Genomic DNA, 16148 nt, shown 5'->3' with positions numbered 1-16148 from the left:
CCTGATTTGCATATGGTTTTTCCCCTTCTGTAATATCTTGGCAGGCTGAAAAACGATGGTCTGGAGGGTTGCCCAGAGCTTTGCCCGTGGTTATGATTAATAAAAAACCTTCCAGCCATCACCTTTCTGTTCTTCTAAGGAAACTTGTCATTCGCACGTCTTCCAGTGGATCCCTCTCCTAGTTCAGATTGTGGTGTTTGAGATATTTCAATGAACTGTCATTTATTTCCTTTGCATTTTTAAAGCACTCACACAGCCCGTGGCATCGAGGCGTTGTTACCGCAATATGTCTTAGTTGCGTATTTATAACGCGCTTAATACCCAGAGGTTTCTAAGCGCGGACCCAGGATCGACCCTGTGTCATCTTGTTTCCAAGGCGAGCACGTTGCTGCTGAGCTATCCTCCTTGGACATATCTCCAGCCAGCCAAACATTCCACATTGACCTTCAAACTGCTGGCCTGCTCCTACTTAAAAAAAGAAAGTAAAAACAAGTAACAATCCTGGTGTTACTTCTGTCACCGCAGTCTCTTCACGTGGCATCTGCAATATATCACAGCTCTCCATCTTTTAAAGATGTGATTAGGCTCCTTGGACGTGGCAGTGGCATAGCTTGGCATCAAACCCTCGTCGGTCTGGTGTGGTGCATCTACTCCTGACTTTAGCCTTTGAATTATGGACTACAGGTCCCAGAATGCAAGGAGAATGTACTAGATCTGCATGACAGGGATGGGTTGGAAGCAATGGAAATCTTGTTTGACATGATGCATGCAGGTGCTTGAGGACGCGGCCGGGCAGGTCGTGGCGGAGATGATCCTCGACCCTGTTGTCAAATGGTGGCATCTGTGGGGCATGCTCACATGCCCGGGTCACAATAACCCTACATGCAGCGTCAGCTAGCCATGGAAGAAAGTTTTCAGCAAAGAGATGCATGACTTCTGCTTAGTTCAAGAAATGTTGTACAGATCAGACATGATTGCTGATACCATCGTACTGGGCCCTGCTGCCCCTCCAAGAATATGAAAATTGATAATGGCCATTAGGGTTAAAAATGCACTGATCAGCAATATATTCTAATCTCCTATTTCATCAAGAAAACATTGTTCCTTCATTTTTTTATTTAGAGCATATGTCATAAGTAATTAACCTGTTTCCTTGACATTTTTTTTCGCTGCTTTACTTGGCAGATTCATCAGGAGGTTGGCGGTTGTTTAACATTTAGTCCAGAGCATGTCATTACACAAAGGAAAAGAGAGAAATATGACATTGAACGGCTCATCTGACAATGTTATGCACTGGAATTATCCTTTCAATTCACTGTTTGCATTAATCACCAAGTTCCAAGCATCACACACTGGGGACCATGTCAATGTTCCTCTCTATTGAGTTCATGGTTTTGAATGAGTATACATGCATTCACAGAAATACCAGTTGGTACACTCCTAATAGCCAATTCATATGGCTGCCGCCCATTGGTATCAATGAGTAGGGTTGTCTTCATTCATAGCAGTATCACGTGGGGTATGAAACCTGAGCGTGGAACTATTCATTAACTGAATGCATAAATAACTGGGCATTTGGATTGGGAAAACCGGATCTGTGCAAAATCCTAATTTAAAGCTAAACAAGCGGGACTGCAACATAAGAATTGAGCATGACTGTTAAACTGTAATTCATTAATTATGATTATTTGAATGTTGTATTCCACTTTCTATTTACAGAAGCACAAACATTGTTGGGCTGAGAAAAGGTTTCTGAACAAATGAGTGAGTAAAACCATATAAATGGTAAAAAAGTTTCATATTTACGACAGTCTGATCATTTGTGTAAGCAGTTTAGTTCTGTTAGGTTTATACACAGGCACAAGCATTTGGTAGCAAAAAATATACTTTGGATAATCCCAAACGCATCATCAAAAAAGATCAAGATCACGTTGTAAAACCTTTGTTTTGTCAATAAATATATACACATGGGTTGCTGAGGTGAAAAAGTAACAGACTGTTATGCTGACTGAATGCTGTATCTTGATGCTTCTTGTGCATCAAATGAACATAAAGGCAGCATGAAGGTCCAAGTTCAACCATGTGTACAGAAGGTAGCCCCCCTCCCTTCAAACTGAATGTATTGGAAATAGACCCCATCCCCCTCAAACCAAATGCAGATAACTTGTCGAGTTGATCAATGACTGCGAAAATTACAAATGTAGTGCCTTTCAGATCTATTTTGTGGGGTCAGAATGCCTTGCACAGTAGAGAATATGTAAAGTAATACATGTTTCCCAATACACATAAAGGAGGGAAACCCAAAAGTACTACCTAAGTAGTAGCTCTACCTTATATTGGGGAAGTCGGTATTATAAACATTAGAGGTAGTTAGCTCGTATCAACAGCTTACAGTCAATATTCATTAAATCAATGCTGTAAAAAGTACATATTTAGTCATATTTTAATATTCAATTAATTAGAAAATACACATTTAAGGCTTAAAAAAGTGGTGGGTCAATCCCTTTCACTTAACATGATAAAACATTAACACACTGTCTAAAAACAGACAATTTAGTCGTGACACATAGATTTAAATGCAGTCTAATAGCAAGTGTCTAGTTGACAAATAGTAGATTTGATGATCACTGCAGGGAGCAATTGCTGACTTGCACTGATCATAGAACCTTATGTTAGGATGGTTATTTCATCAACCTAGTGATTGTTAAACTAGATGGGGAAAACGCAACATGTTTCAGTTCTCTAATATTTCTTGGAACTTTCTTCAGGAGTAGTGTCACTGTATCTAAATAATTGCAGTAAAAAACAGCAACAGGAAGTGCTATAAGCGCGTATCTCATTCGATAATTATTCCTGTTGGCAGTGTTAAGTATCGAACTTGAATGTTCTTTCTGCAGCTGTTGATATGGGATAGAAAAACAAAAAGAAGAAAGGTAAGCTATGGATTCTCGTTGTTCTTCTGAGGTAATTTCATTTTATCGGCTCTAACTAGGTTAATTAATTACCTAGTTTTGTCGGGGCGAGTGGCTCTTTGGAGGTCGATTCCTGAATATAGCAGGATTTTGTCCTCTTGGTCTGCTCTTGGCTCTATACTGGGTTTAAAGTGACCTCCAAATTTAATTTGTATAAATTAGTTGGTATATTGACGTGGAAGGTAGGCTTAGACAGTACAATGCATGAAGTGAGTCCAATAATAGCTTACATCTAAAAGGGAGGCTCTATGTCCTTATGAAGTTGGTTCTTATAAGGTGATTCTCTTAGTTTTGTTAGTGCGGTGAATCATTTCTCTTTTTAATTGTAGGTGGAGTAACGAGACACTGGATTGTGCCTGTAAAAAAACATGAGCAGAATCTAGTTTTAGATTTAGATGGGGTTCATTAAGCTGTAAGAAAAAAACAAAACTGAAGAGCTTGCGCCCTCATTTGGCTTACCTTTTACAAAGTATTGATTGCCTAGGTGGTTGTATTCCCTAATGGCTTATCGTCAGTTTCTCTCTTCTGTGTAGAGGTACTGTGATTATCAATGTTTAATGGCGATTTGGGAACTAGAAAGGAATAGGAGAATGCAGAGTTGGTAAAGTTGCACCTTTTTATCCTTAGTGAAAAAAGGGCATTTGTCACATTTACGAACGGGATTCTCCGCGTGATTTTAAGGTGCCCTTCACATACTGCTACTCGTTTTATCAGAAGCAGAGGAAATACCTGATATTTTATGGTCCATTCGCTCGCATCCTCCTGCTTCCTGCACAAACTCTGCCGGGCGCTGTGATAATCAAGATCTCGGTCGCCATCTTGAGTAGGTGGTGTTATAAGGCATTCGTAGTCCGTTTTTTGTTATTACTCCTTTTTGTCATTCTGATAGTTCGAGGATATGTCAAATACTTGCCGTTAGCGGTAAGGACATAAAACAGGTTGTTTCAAGGGGGATAGTTTTTCTTTTACTACTGCAGCTGTAACATCATCATTTATTGATGTAACTTCATTATTAATTGGCAAACCGCGTATCTTAGCGGTAAAGGTAAAATGTAAATGCTGTTGATTTATTGTGAAGCCATTATAAAAATAAAAAAAAAGATTTTCTGGATTCTCTTGTGATTAAATTTAGAAAGCACTCAAATTATAGTGAGTAAATGAGTTTTAGAAAACGCTCACTTGGCTGCCGCCCAGTTATACCTCGTACATACTTATAAGGCTATAAACTGGAAAGGTAGCTGAGGGCAGGTGCAAATACGGCCTATTAGCCTAGACTAGCTATTAGTCTATTGACCACAGACCGTGTGTATTGAGACTATGGATACACAATTAGTTTGAGTAAATCTTTGCAAATGCCACATTTAAAAAACGCCTCGATAGACACCGATAATCACTGTTAATGGACCTTCGAGATATAAGCATGTAGTTACATTTTATGCCACTCTGTGGCTTCATTAAGCCCTCTTTGATCACTTTTGGTTTGGAAGATAAATCTGTGTTCTTTTTCTGACAGCATTTTTTTCTTTTTGGTTGTATCGTTACCCTTTATGGTTAGCAACACTGTCCATTTCAAGTCTTCGCTCGAGTGGTTGTGTTCTAGGAAATGTTTCACCATTGGTGCTAGAAGGGTTTTATTTTGTATGCAATTCCTGCGTTCTATAATTCGAGTTTTTATTTTTCGAATTGTTTTTTCTATGTAGTTTAGACCACACGGACATGTTATTATATAGATAACGAACTCTGAATTGCAATTAGAAAATTGCAACTGTTTCCAAGGTGTTAGTAAACCTATTTCAATTTCTTTGGATTTTATAGTGAATTTACACACTGAACAGAGTCTGCAGGGATAGTGACCAGTAACTGGGCTCAACCCCCAAGTTCTAGTTAGATTTTCTGGCTTTGGTTGTTTCCCTCTAAATTTACTGCTACTAACCGTGTTGCCTGTAGTACATGTTTGTCATAAATTATCAAACAATCTAGATTCAAAACTGAGCAAGGACTAAGCTATAAGTAAGAATAGGTTGGTCAGGCATTTTGTAATTTGGTCGGCCATTTTTGTTAAGACAAGTCAGGCAACCCTAAAATGGACGTTGGGCATACAAAATTGTTGATTTGTACAAAGTCATGATGATGTAAGTGGATCATCTTTTTTCATAGAAGTTCATGAAGAGTCCACCGGTGTAGAATGAGCTGGTTGCAACCTGTTTAAACTTGTTCTGAGTGTGTCACAATCCTGGGTGGTTAATAGTATAACACACTTCTCAATGTGAAACTTCACTCAGAAGTCGGGAAACTGATGTCATATGGACTTTCCCCACAAGAGCGCGGTCTGCAGGAATATAATTCACCTGGCAGACCAGGGGCTTGAGTGAAAAGGCAGGAGCAGCAACAACAGAGCTAGAGGAAAGAACAATAACAATAGTTCAGAACAACAGTCGAATATACCAACCTTGGCAACAACCACCCTCACCTCCCCACTCTTACCTGCTCTGTGAGAGAGAAGACCAGAAACCTACTTGGTGCCAAAGAAGTCAGTAAGGTGTTTGACAGCTCAAAAATCCAGAGTGCGTGTTTGACAGTCCACAATCCCAGAGAGTTTGTGCGGAAGCACCTAACCCGGACGGCACGAGGGCGCGAGCTAGAGTAAAGTTCCAAAAGAAATCCTCTGGAGATCAGCAGAGCGTCCACAAAAAAACAAAGTATGGGTGACCAGTGGGAAAATCAGGAGAGCGTCCAAAGGGTCACCTGCTTTCCAAGGTAGGGGTCCTTAAAATTCAGCAGAGCGTCCAAGGTGTAATCAGTAATGGAAAAAAAACAAAAAAGACCTCACGGTAAGTGACAGGAAAGGGGAGGTGATAGGATGTTTTTATGTGGCAAGAAATGCTTGTAGGAAGGTAAAGTGGTAAAGGTAAAAGGTGCACAGAAAGCAGTTGCCCTAGGTGTGTAAACTGCTTAGAAAGTAAGCGCTGACACATGAAACAAAAACTGGAATCCAGGTAATGTTACTACGGGGCAAAGCAAACAAGACAGTCCATAAATGTGAAAGCCAGCGTCCGGTAACCAAGGGAATCAATCAGAGGGAGCCAGGCATCGGAGATCAAGGGATAATCCAAAAATGCAGTAATTCTTAGTAGCAGGCAGGGTCAGAGCATCGGAATCACGGAATCACGTTGCAGGAAATGACAAAGGCGCCAGGGCACCCTCCAGATGACATGAGGAATGCCCAGACGCTGCTGCGGCCGGGCCGGGAGCCGAGGTATTATTTATTTATTTATTTATTTATTTGTTTATTTAACATTTATAAAGCGCTCACACAGCCCGCAGGCATCGAGGCGCTGTTACAGGAATTGTTTGTTTTTCTTAGTTGCGTAATTGTGGTTTTTTTTTTTTCTTAGTTACGTATTTATAACGCTCTTAAACACCCAGAGGTTTCTAAGCGCGGGCCCGGGCACCGGGTATGACAGAGTGGCAGCTAAGGCAACCAACCAGGGATTGGAAAAGGGGTTGTCTTCAAGTACCAAGGCTAATCAGGATCTCTTATGTTAATTACTAGATTACCTCACTTTTTCAGACTATATATAAGGGACTGAAACCAGGAGGGAGTTGGGAGTTGCTGAGTTTTCTGCTGTGTGCTGTATGCTGTATACTGGTCTGGTAAAAGAATAAACATATGTCTTTTGAAATCCTTCCTGAGTGTCCTGATGTGTTTCAGCCTGCCTTTCCTGATGTAGGGGTACCAAAGCCCAGAGAGGGGGTTGGGACTTTCTCTTCACATGACACACAAAGGAAGGCAGAGTTCTCTCAAAATGCTTGGTAGTGTGGCCTCAAGAGAAAAATGTAGGACACACAGGGTTGGAAATTGAGGGGAGCTGGGAGCTATTTAGCTCCTTTTTCTAGCATATCAGAGCTTGGTTAGCTTGAAACCAACAGCTACCAGGAGCTACTTTTGGCTCCTACGGCCAAATGGTGCCTTCCAAACATGTAAACATATAACAGATCTAATACACATTTAAACAAAATGGTTCATCTCAAATGGACAAAGAGTTAAAGGAGCATCTCTGGTAGCTACTGGTTCCCCTGCAGTAGCTCCTGCCTACAGCGTGATGACTGACACCCAGGAGCTGGTTTTCACTCCTGCTCATTGAATCTCAATTTCGAACCCTGATACAGCAAGTGAATTCCCTCACACAGAAAATAATGTGGAAGTTAGGTAACCTAATTTCATGTAAACAGTATGACAAACAGTTTTGCACTCCATGTATCACAACATGAAAGTGTTAAAACAGGAATTCCACATGCTACAAAACATTGTACAAACATATTACAATTAGTAAGACATAGTAAACATGTGCATTACATTTGTAGCTAAAAAGACAAATTAATGTGTGTGAGAAACATCCTTAAATGCATTGAAATAGATAACGATTTCATGCACAACATAATTGGTGTGAGAATATTAAAAGGAAAACAAAGAATTGAAGAAATGTCAGTTCAAGAAGTTGAAATTCAAAAAAGAAAATTCGAAAGAGGACAAGGAGGGTTCGTGACTGAAGCTCCTTGAGTTTCGGCTAGTTGGTCACTGGAGTGAATAAGACTAGAGTTCATCAGGGCAAAAAGAATAGTCAACATGGCAGGGATGATTTAGTCTTATATTTGAGGTATCGGAGAAGAAGGAATCAGACAATTAACCCTGATGAAATATCAAGGATAATAAACAAGTTGTGCGTGTTACCTGTTGCAGTAAAATGTAATCAATTTTGATGTGTGTGAGCTCCATACTGGGGTTTTGCAAAAATGCGTAAGTACTGGTGTAAGCATAGATTCAAAACACCCTGTACTGGTCCAGTATCTGTGTGAAGTGAAAATGAAAATGATGAAAGCTGGTGTATGTCATAGAAGAGAGGCTGACCAAAATGGCTGGTCATAGGCTACAAGGACAAATGATAGTAAAGATGGTATTTTTGGTCTAATAGGTTGTGAAGTGTTGTAAATGCCAGTGTAGGTTGTTATGTGTGAATTCTGTCTTTTGGTTGTAAATTGACAAACTGTGCAATGTGCACTTGGGAAGTGTCCTGTTGGTTTTGTCGAGGAGCACCCCAAGGCTTGAAGAATGGTATGTCTGGATGCAATTGTGGAATGTTTAGCTTGCACCAATCTGTCGTTTAAGATTATACCCTCATCTCAAAGCCAAAAGTAATATTAAACCAGTGATATTGGGTAGATCTATCGAGGTCCAATATCTGCAAATAATAATATAATATTGGCGCATTTGTTAGAATCAATAGGAGAATCTCTATCAATACACCAGACCCTTCTGGCTTGAAGAGAGACAGATGAATGTATGTATTTATTTTAACATTGATAGAGCACGCCAAGCCCTTAGGCATCAGTGTGCTGAATGTGGCCCTTGTCGCGCTGGTCCATCCCTTGTCTCAACATTACAGAAATGAAAGGTTTACATAATTCCTGGCCCCCTCCTCCCCATCACCACTGTACCACAGATGTGGGAAACGCTACTTATTCATACAACCATACAGATCATACCCTGATGATGTCGTAGAGGAGATAAACTTGCGATGATGGAGCAATTGGACTGACTGTGACCGTGCAGAGAGCCAATGACATCATGACTAGGATCAAGACATACATTCATAGTCACAAAGCATATACTCATCCACCGCGAAGATGCACAGACAATAGACCACATTGTATATAGACACGAAGAACATGCTTTTGGCCCACCAGGATAGAGGACATATACTCTTTCACTATACTGAAATGCAGGACACACCAGAATAAAACACGAGGCTTGCCCAATGCAGAACACAGTTAACACAAGTAGTCATACAAATCAAAATGGAAAATGTGGCCACACTAGAGTGGATGGAAAACACTGAGAATGCACAGGAATGCAGGGAGAGGGCTGTCTCGCTGATTTAGCAGGAAGACGCAGACCAAACTGTTCATGCAGCCGTTGTACATATTTTAGCCAAGGCCATGAAGGGAGGGAGAGTTTCGCATCGGCACTCGAAGGTACAGACAAAGGCAGACGTGAGAAACAGTCTTCTTAAGATTACGATAGAAACAAATGTTGCTGGAGGGACAGAGACATACCACATATGACTGAACGAGACCGAAAGTTAGCTAGGATGACCCCTCAGAGGACAGGAAAAGTATGACAAATGCATATGTAAAGACTAAAAATCCTTGTTAATGCGGAGAAGGAAAATCAAGCCAGTGGTCTCTACACGCAGGATCTGAGACTAAAGGACAAGGCCTGTTCATTTGAGCCAGAGAGAGACCTTTGTTTCCATCCATTTTAGGACTGATGATACAAAGTAATACTAGGTTGAAAGCTAAATGTCCTTTTCTCAAGGCCTCAAGAATTGGAGATGGTAACAGACAGCACCTTTGGGACTGTTCTCCTCACCTTGAATTGTCACGGCTGAGAAGACCCACACTGACCAATCCCTCCTCGCCTCTGGCGCCAGTTCACACTTTGTTGCATTGACCAGTTATAATGTATCAACCTGACATGCCTTTATTTACAACATTTAGGAGGTGATTGCAGGTGGAGCCACCAGAAAATGTGTAACCAATCAAAACACTAACTCCATATAGATGCTATATGTAGTTTACCCCACTAAGCAACCAACCCCAGTCTACCTTAGGGTTTTGTGGAATGACTTGTCATTTCTGATATCATAACCCTTTATAAACTGTTGACAAGCCTGTAACCAGTCGAGAGCATTGGAATTCCTGAGATGTCCAGTACTATCCCTGTTTTGTGAGATCTCGTTAATAAAGCAGTGGTTAGCTCACATTTCTGGATTATTTCTGTTTCTTGGGCATGGGATTTCCCCTGCACCAGACCTCTTGCTTTTATGACAGGGGCTTTGCCACCCCTCCACTACAGCCTGTTCTCCATAGAAAAAGTGAAGGATAACCTCTTTGTAAAAAGGCAGTGATTAAAGCATCCGCTTGGTCTTAATAGTCAGATTTTAGGTTGCAGTTGCTGCATAGTTTTAAAAACTGACTGTACAGAAGATTGTTTCTCAGGCTTTTAGAGTGTTGGCTGATATTATGAATAGTGTATTTCTATTTGTAGGTTGCTAATGGGTGGAGTATAATCTGTTGTTAGAATGCTTGACCACAAGGTCCAAAAAGGGAATCTTATTGGCACTGAAATGCCTTGTGAATTCCAGGCTGGGGCTGAGGCTGTTCAGCCACAAAACAAAATGATTCAATAATTCAACACTGCCATTCCAACCCAAACATTTTTTGTCTGTAGAACGTCTCCAACAAATTATGTTGGACCTGAAATCATGGTTGCTGTAAATACATTTCTCTTCAAAGGCAGCCATACATAGATTGGCAATGATTGGTGCAAAAGACGCCTTTGATCTGTAAATAACATTTTTGCCACACATAATTACTGATAGCCACTCATCATAGTTTAATCAGGAAGTCAGTTAGAACTGTGTGTGGTGTCATGATCTGATTAAGCATATTTTCTGCAACTTTCAGTGCATCTTTGTGTGGAATGTTTGTCTATAGCGCAGTGATGTCGAGAGTCACTAATAGAAATGAACCAATATTCAATGCATAATCCTCAATCAGTTTAATTGCATCTCTGATTTCTTTTAAGAAGGCTTTGGTCTGAAAAGTGAGGGGTCAATGTATTTGCCAATGGGTTCAAGAATAGAGCCCACAGAGGACCACAATTGGTCTCTCAGGTGGGTTGAATGTATTTTTGTGGATTTTGGGTAATGCATAGAATCTGGGACTCCTGACGTCTCAAGGTGTTAAGAATCTAGCTTCCCTTTCAGTCAGGAAACCTAAATGGATGCCTTCACAGCAAAGTTCTTGTAAGTAGATCACAATCTCTTGAGTGGTATCTTTATTGAGGGATGTATAAAGTATTGGCCAAGAGAACATTGATCACTCCTCATATTTACTTTTGTCTAGAAAGACAATTCCTCCTCCTTTTTCAGCAGGTTTTTATTACTAAATGGTTGTTTTTCTGGTGAGAAATGATAGTCGATCTGTCTTCATACGTTAAGTTATCTCTTGTGTATATGCTTTGATGCAAAGGCATCTTTGGCAAGGCTCTGAAGGTGCATTTCTCAAAGGTTAGAATGCCATGTGGCATGTCATTATAGGTGGTTGAAAGTATTAATTTAACCCAGACGTAGTACTCTGTGTGTTAACAAAGAACACTTTTAATCTAAATTTGCGAAAAAGTCCCACATTTCTAATTCAGTTTGTAAATAAATGACTGATTGAGTTGGTACAAAAGAATGTCCCTTCTGTGGCATATGACTCAGAGTGAGGGCTTCTCGGAGTGAACATTGGTGAAATCATCTCAGGTATGGTGTTCTCCTTGATTTGGAGTTTGATTTTGGTTCAAGTATCAGTGATCTCTGGCCCGGCCACATCCTAAAAAAGAGTGGTTGTTGACGCTTGATGTTGTGGTGGTGGCGTTCTCAGTTTTGTCACTGGAGGAACTTGATTCAGAAACGTGACCCAACGTCTCCTTCCAGAGTATGTTGAAGGCCCTAGATGTGTGAAGCCCATCGGGTTTGAAGCATAATCGGCAACTAAATACGGATAGACTTTTTCTTTGGAAAATTGTGAGATATCTTTCTTCAACTTATGAGATTTCTTCATTATGGTCAGCCACTTCTCTATGACATACATAGCATTTCATCATTTGCACGTCATACAGATTCTGGCCCAGTACAACATGTTTTGAATCTAAGCTTCCACCTGTACTGACACGCATCTTTGCAAAAACCCATTGTGGAGCTCGCACACATCAAAATTGATTACATTTTTCTACAACAGGTAATACACAAACATTGCTTTTTGTTCATTAGTTGCCACCATCCTTGATATTTCCTAAGGATCAATTTCCTGATTAATTCTTCTCAGATACCTCAAATATTGACTTCACCTCAAGGCTATATCATCCCGGCTACATTGACTATTCTATTCGTCCTGATGAAGGCTGGGCACATTCACTCCAGTTGCCCACTAGCCAAACCTCAAGTAGCTTGAATCGGGAACCCCCCTTGTTCTCTTTTGAATATTATTTCTGAATTTCAACTTCTTGAACTGGAACTTCTTCAATTCCTTGTTTTCCTTTTAATTTTCTCACACTGATTGTGCTGTGCACACACACTCTACCTATTTAAATGTTTTTAGGGATGTTCTTCCCACACACATATTAATGTGTCTTTTGTAGCTACAAATGTAATGCACATGTTCACTATGTCTAACTAATTGTGATATGTTTGTACAATGCTAGGTAGCATTTGAAATGCCGTTTTAACACTTTCATCTTGTGATACATATACGTGCAAACATGTGTGTTTGTTATACTGTTTACATACAATCAGCTTAGCTAATTTCCAAATGATGTTCTAAGTGTTTTTTCTGTGTGAGGGAATTCACTTGCTGTGTCCAAGTTCAATTGTTGCCAACAAAGTGGGAGCTTTAGTGAACCTCATGTAAGGGCGCTTCGTTTGCTTTCTACTGATCAGGGACATTGACAAAATATTCTCTTTACCTGGTGTGGTTGGTAAAGGACTAGTGGAGACACCCTCTTGGTGATATGCTGTTAATCTCCATATACATATTATTTATATGGTGTGAATACAAGTCTGATTACTGTTTTGAATACAAAGCATCTGCATGCAATTATTTAAAAAGAAGTTTAGAAGAAAACAGTACAGACTTAAAAGAAATGAAACATTTGTAGTTCCTTCTTCGTTTATAAATGATTGGCAGATGGGAAATGACAACCTAATGGCTGCTTCTTGTGACTATAAATGACCTTCTTGTGTTTCTACTTCTATATTTTGATTATATGAGCAGTGGATAGATTGTATTGTTCATGAATGAACATTTCAAATTAATTTAAAAATGACAATTGACACCAGTTGGGACATGATGTAATATGTTGACTTCAAGCACAAAATTCATCTAAATAGCGCAGTGAAAACAATAGTATCTCTGAATTGCATACTGGCCTCAAATGTATATCAGCCTATGTGTATATTTAGACAACATGTCTAAATTGACTCCGTTTCAAGTCTGATGCGAAGGCTCTGGTGATGCGTACCCATCCAAATATGCATATACATTGTTAACAGTATATAAACCTGAATGCCAAGTGTCCAGCAGTTTATGCTACGTTTATCCTTAGGAGAAGCGGACAATTTCCCCCTCTAAATTACACCATTCCATGGGGTGTTGCAAAGTTCTTGATTGCCTGTATGTTCTGTTCCTTGTCTAATTCGATCCAATGAATGGGGAGGGGTTACTTGGCATTAATAATCTAGTTTATTAAACATGTAGATGGCTCTTAGATGTTTCTGTTTTCCCTCTTCTGCCTGTCGAATGATGCTCCCAATGTAATGTTTTCCGCATGTGCTTTGGATCACATTTACAACATGGGTTATGTTGCAGTTAATGAAATATTGAAAATTGGCCCATTTGGTGCATTCCCTCAATGTGTTGCATGTTTGTGCACAGATATTGTAGGTGGCCTGATGAAGATGCAGACCTAAACATGTCCCTCGCTGCACCTATCCCACTCTTATCTCGGCGACAGAGACACGAGAGGTGTACATTTTTCCTGGGCCCTTCCTCCCCATCATCGATGTATCACAAGTGTGAGAAATGCTACTCACTCAGACAACCTTTTAGAGCCTATGCTGATGATGGTGTCGAAGAGATACAGATGCAATAAATAGAACTAGTCGACTGACTGTAACCCCAAAGAAAGCTGATGATGTCACAACTGACATCATTACATAGATACATTAGACATGAAGTACACAGGCATCCCTGCATGAAGTTACGCAGACACTTAGATTCATTGCTGGCAGACACGAAGAACATGCTTATGACTCACATGGTTAGAGGACTGGCACACGTACACCTTTTGCCACAAGGAAACCACAAGATGCATAAGAATACATATGTACTGCTTGCTGATGCTTAAACGCAACTAACATGGGCGACCATGTAAATCAAGATGGAAGCCACAAGTACATTGGAGTGAGTGGAAGAATCCGAAAGGATCGAGGATACAGAGAAAATCTGACAGGATGATCCAGTTGAAGCAGGTAGACCGGGCTTCCAGTGCAGCCACTCCGCACAGCCTTGCCAAGGACACAGAGAGAAGGAAAGTTTCAAGTTAGCAGAAGAGATAGGACACCTTAAGGGAATACAAGATGAAAATCCTCATAATTACAGGCAGGAGAAATCCATTTTGTGGTTCCTACACACGTGATCTGAACCGGCAAAACAGAGCCTATTAATTCAAACCAGACTATGGTGGCTGTTCACATCGAACTGAAGGCAGGATGATACAAAGAAATATCAAGTTCAAAGCCGAATGTTCTGTCTCAAGGCCTAGGAGATCAGTGATTGTAACTGGTTGAGAACATGAAGGACGTTCAGGACCCTTCTCATCACCTTGAATGTTTGTACTTGGCTTGGTAACTTTCCAAACTACCAAGGTTGAGAAGCTCCTTTTTGCCCAATCCATATTCATCTTCCACGTTAAGCTCACACTTTGTTGCACCGTCCAATCACCTCACACTAACCTGTAATGTTTGTATATGCAACATTTAGAGGTGGTCACAGGAGGAGCCACCAGATATGTTCTATCCAATTATTGCCCTAACCCCCTATACAATGTGCATATAGTTTACCTTACTAACCACTCCCGATCCACGTTAGGGTTTCTAGGCTGCAACTTCATTTTGTGATGTCATATATTAACAAAACTGGACGACAGGCTCAAGATCGATGACTGTGTGTGGAGAAGGTTACATTGTTCATATGTCAATCCCTGTTGTTGAATTTTCAATAATCGCAGTAAAACATTGTCCTATGGCAGGATCTATCATTTTTTAGTGCATGGGATTTCCTCGGCCCAGTTCCTCATGCCTATAATTGGGGAGATAGATAATAGTTGCCCTGCCTATAGCTCACTGGCAGTAGGAATCTGGTCTGACTGTAGCCTTAATACTTTAAGCTTTTATGAACGGTATTGTTGGTTTCGTCATTTGATATTTCTGAAGGTATTTATCCACTAATAAAACATTTGTGTACTTATTAGGTGCCTTATTCATGAAACAGGTATCTGGAAAGCAGTGTGTGATAAACTGAAGGTTGTCTATTGTTACACTATTTTGAACTTTCTTGGAAGTTGGTACATTGATTAATAAGGCGGTTCTTTGAGTTGTGATGCTCTAAAAACGACTTATTACTCTTCCTTCCAAATGCAGCTTCTTTCAATGAATCCTTTGAACAGATCTTCTAACCGATTAATAATACATCTTCGCTGCAATTCCGTAGGAGTGAAAACATTAAAACCCGATACGGCAGGCGGGATCTGGTGTTATTGGCCTGGTGCCTGAATTAAAGGCCTGAGTGCCGCAAGGGCTTTTAACGAAGGCCCCCAGACCGGTAATACCCGATCCGGCAGGCCGGATCATGTGTTAATGCTATTAGTACCACGGGTTGCCAACCTGGTAACCCAGGGAGCTTAGAGTATTATGTTTTGATTGAATGAACAGGCCGCTGCATGGCGTCCCATTCATTCAATCAAAATACTGTACCAAGATGGCTGCCACAGAGATATAAAACCAGGCTCCATTCGGAGCCCCTCTTCCATTCCCATGGCACCACAATGGAGTGTGACCTGAAGCAGCAGCGGCGGTGGATCCGAAACTGCTGCCGCAATCAGGTAAGTGGAGATGAGGGGGGATTGAAAAATAAAGGAAGCGACGGTGGGGGAAAGATGGTGGGTGGGGGAAGCAGCCATCATGTATCTCGGAAAGCAGACTTAGATCGGCTGTTTCAGCCCGCTTTCAGAGCAACCTCATTAGGGTGCTAATGAATGTCATTCATTATTTGAGGCATCTTTACTGGCTTTCCCTACAAGAGGGGTTCAACTCCCTTTCCCTGATGTTGGTATAGACTGGACAACCTAAGAGGAGGTGGCACAAACCTTTCTTCCTCTCAGGACAAAGCATGTATCTGTCCGAGGAACATTCTTTCCATGTACTTGTCACTGTCCCTATTGTAATACCCAAACGGAATATAATATTTAACTATTTTAATGGCAAGGTTGCATTTCTTTGATATATGCCTCCA

This window comes from Ambystoma mexicanum, chromosome 1q, assembly GCF_040938575.1.
Source record: "Ambystoma mexicanum isolate Mex_15411 chromosome 1q, UKY_AmexF1_1, whole genome shotgun sequence".
In the NCBI taxonomy this organism is placed as follows: domain Eukaryota; kingdom Metazoa; phylum Chordata; class Amphibia; order Caudata; family Ambystomatidae; genus Ambystoma; species Ambystoma mexicanum.
Note: the sequence above shows the minus strand (reverse complement) of the source record.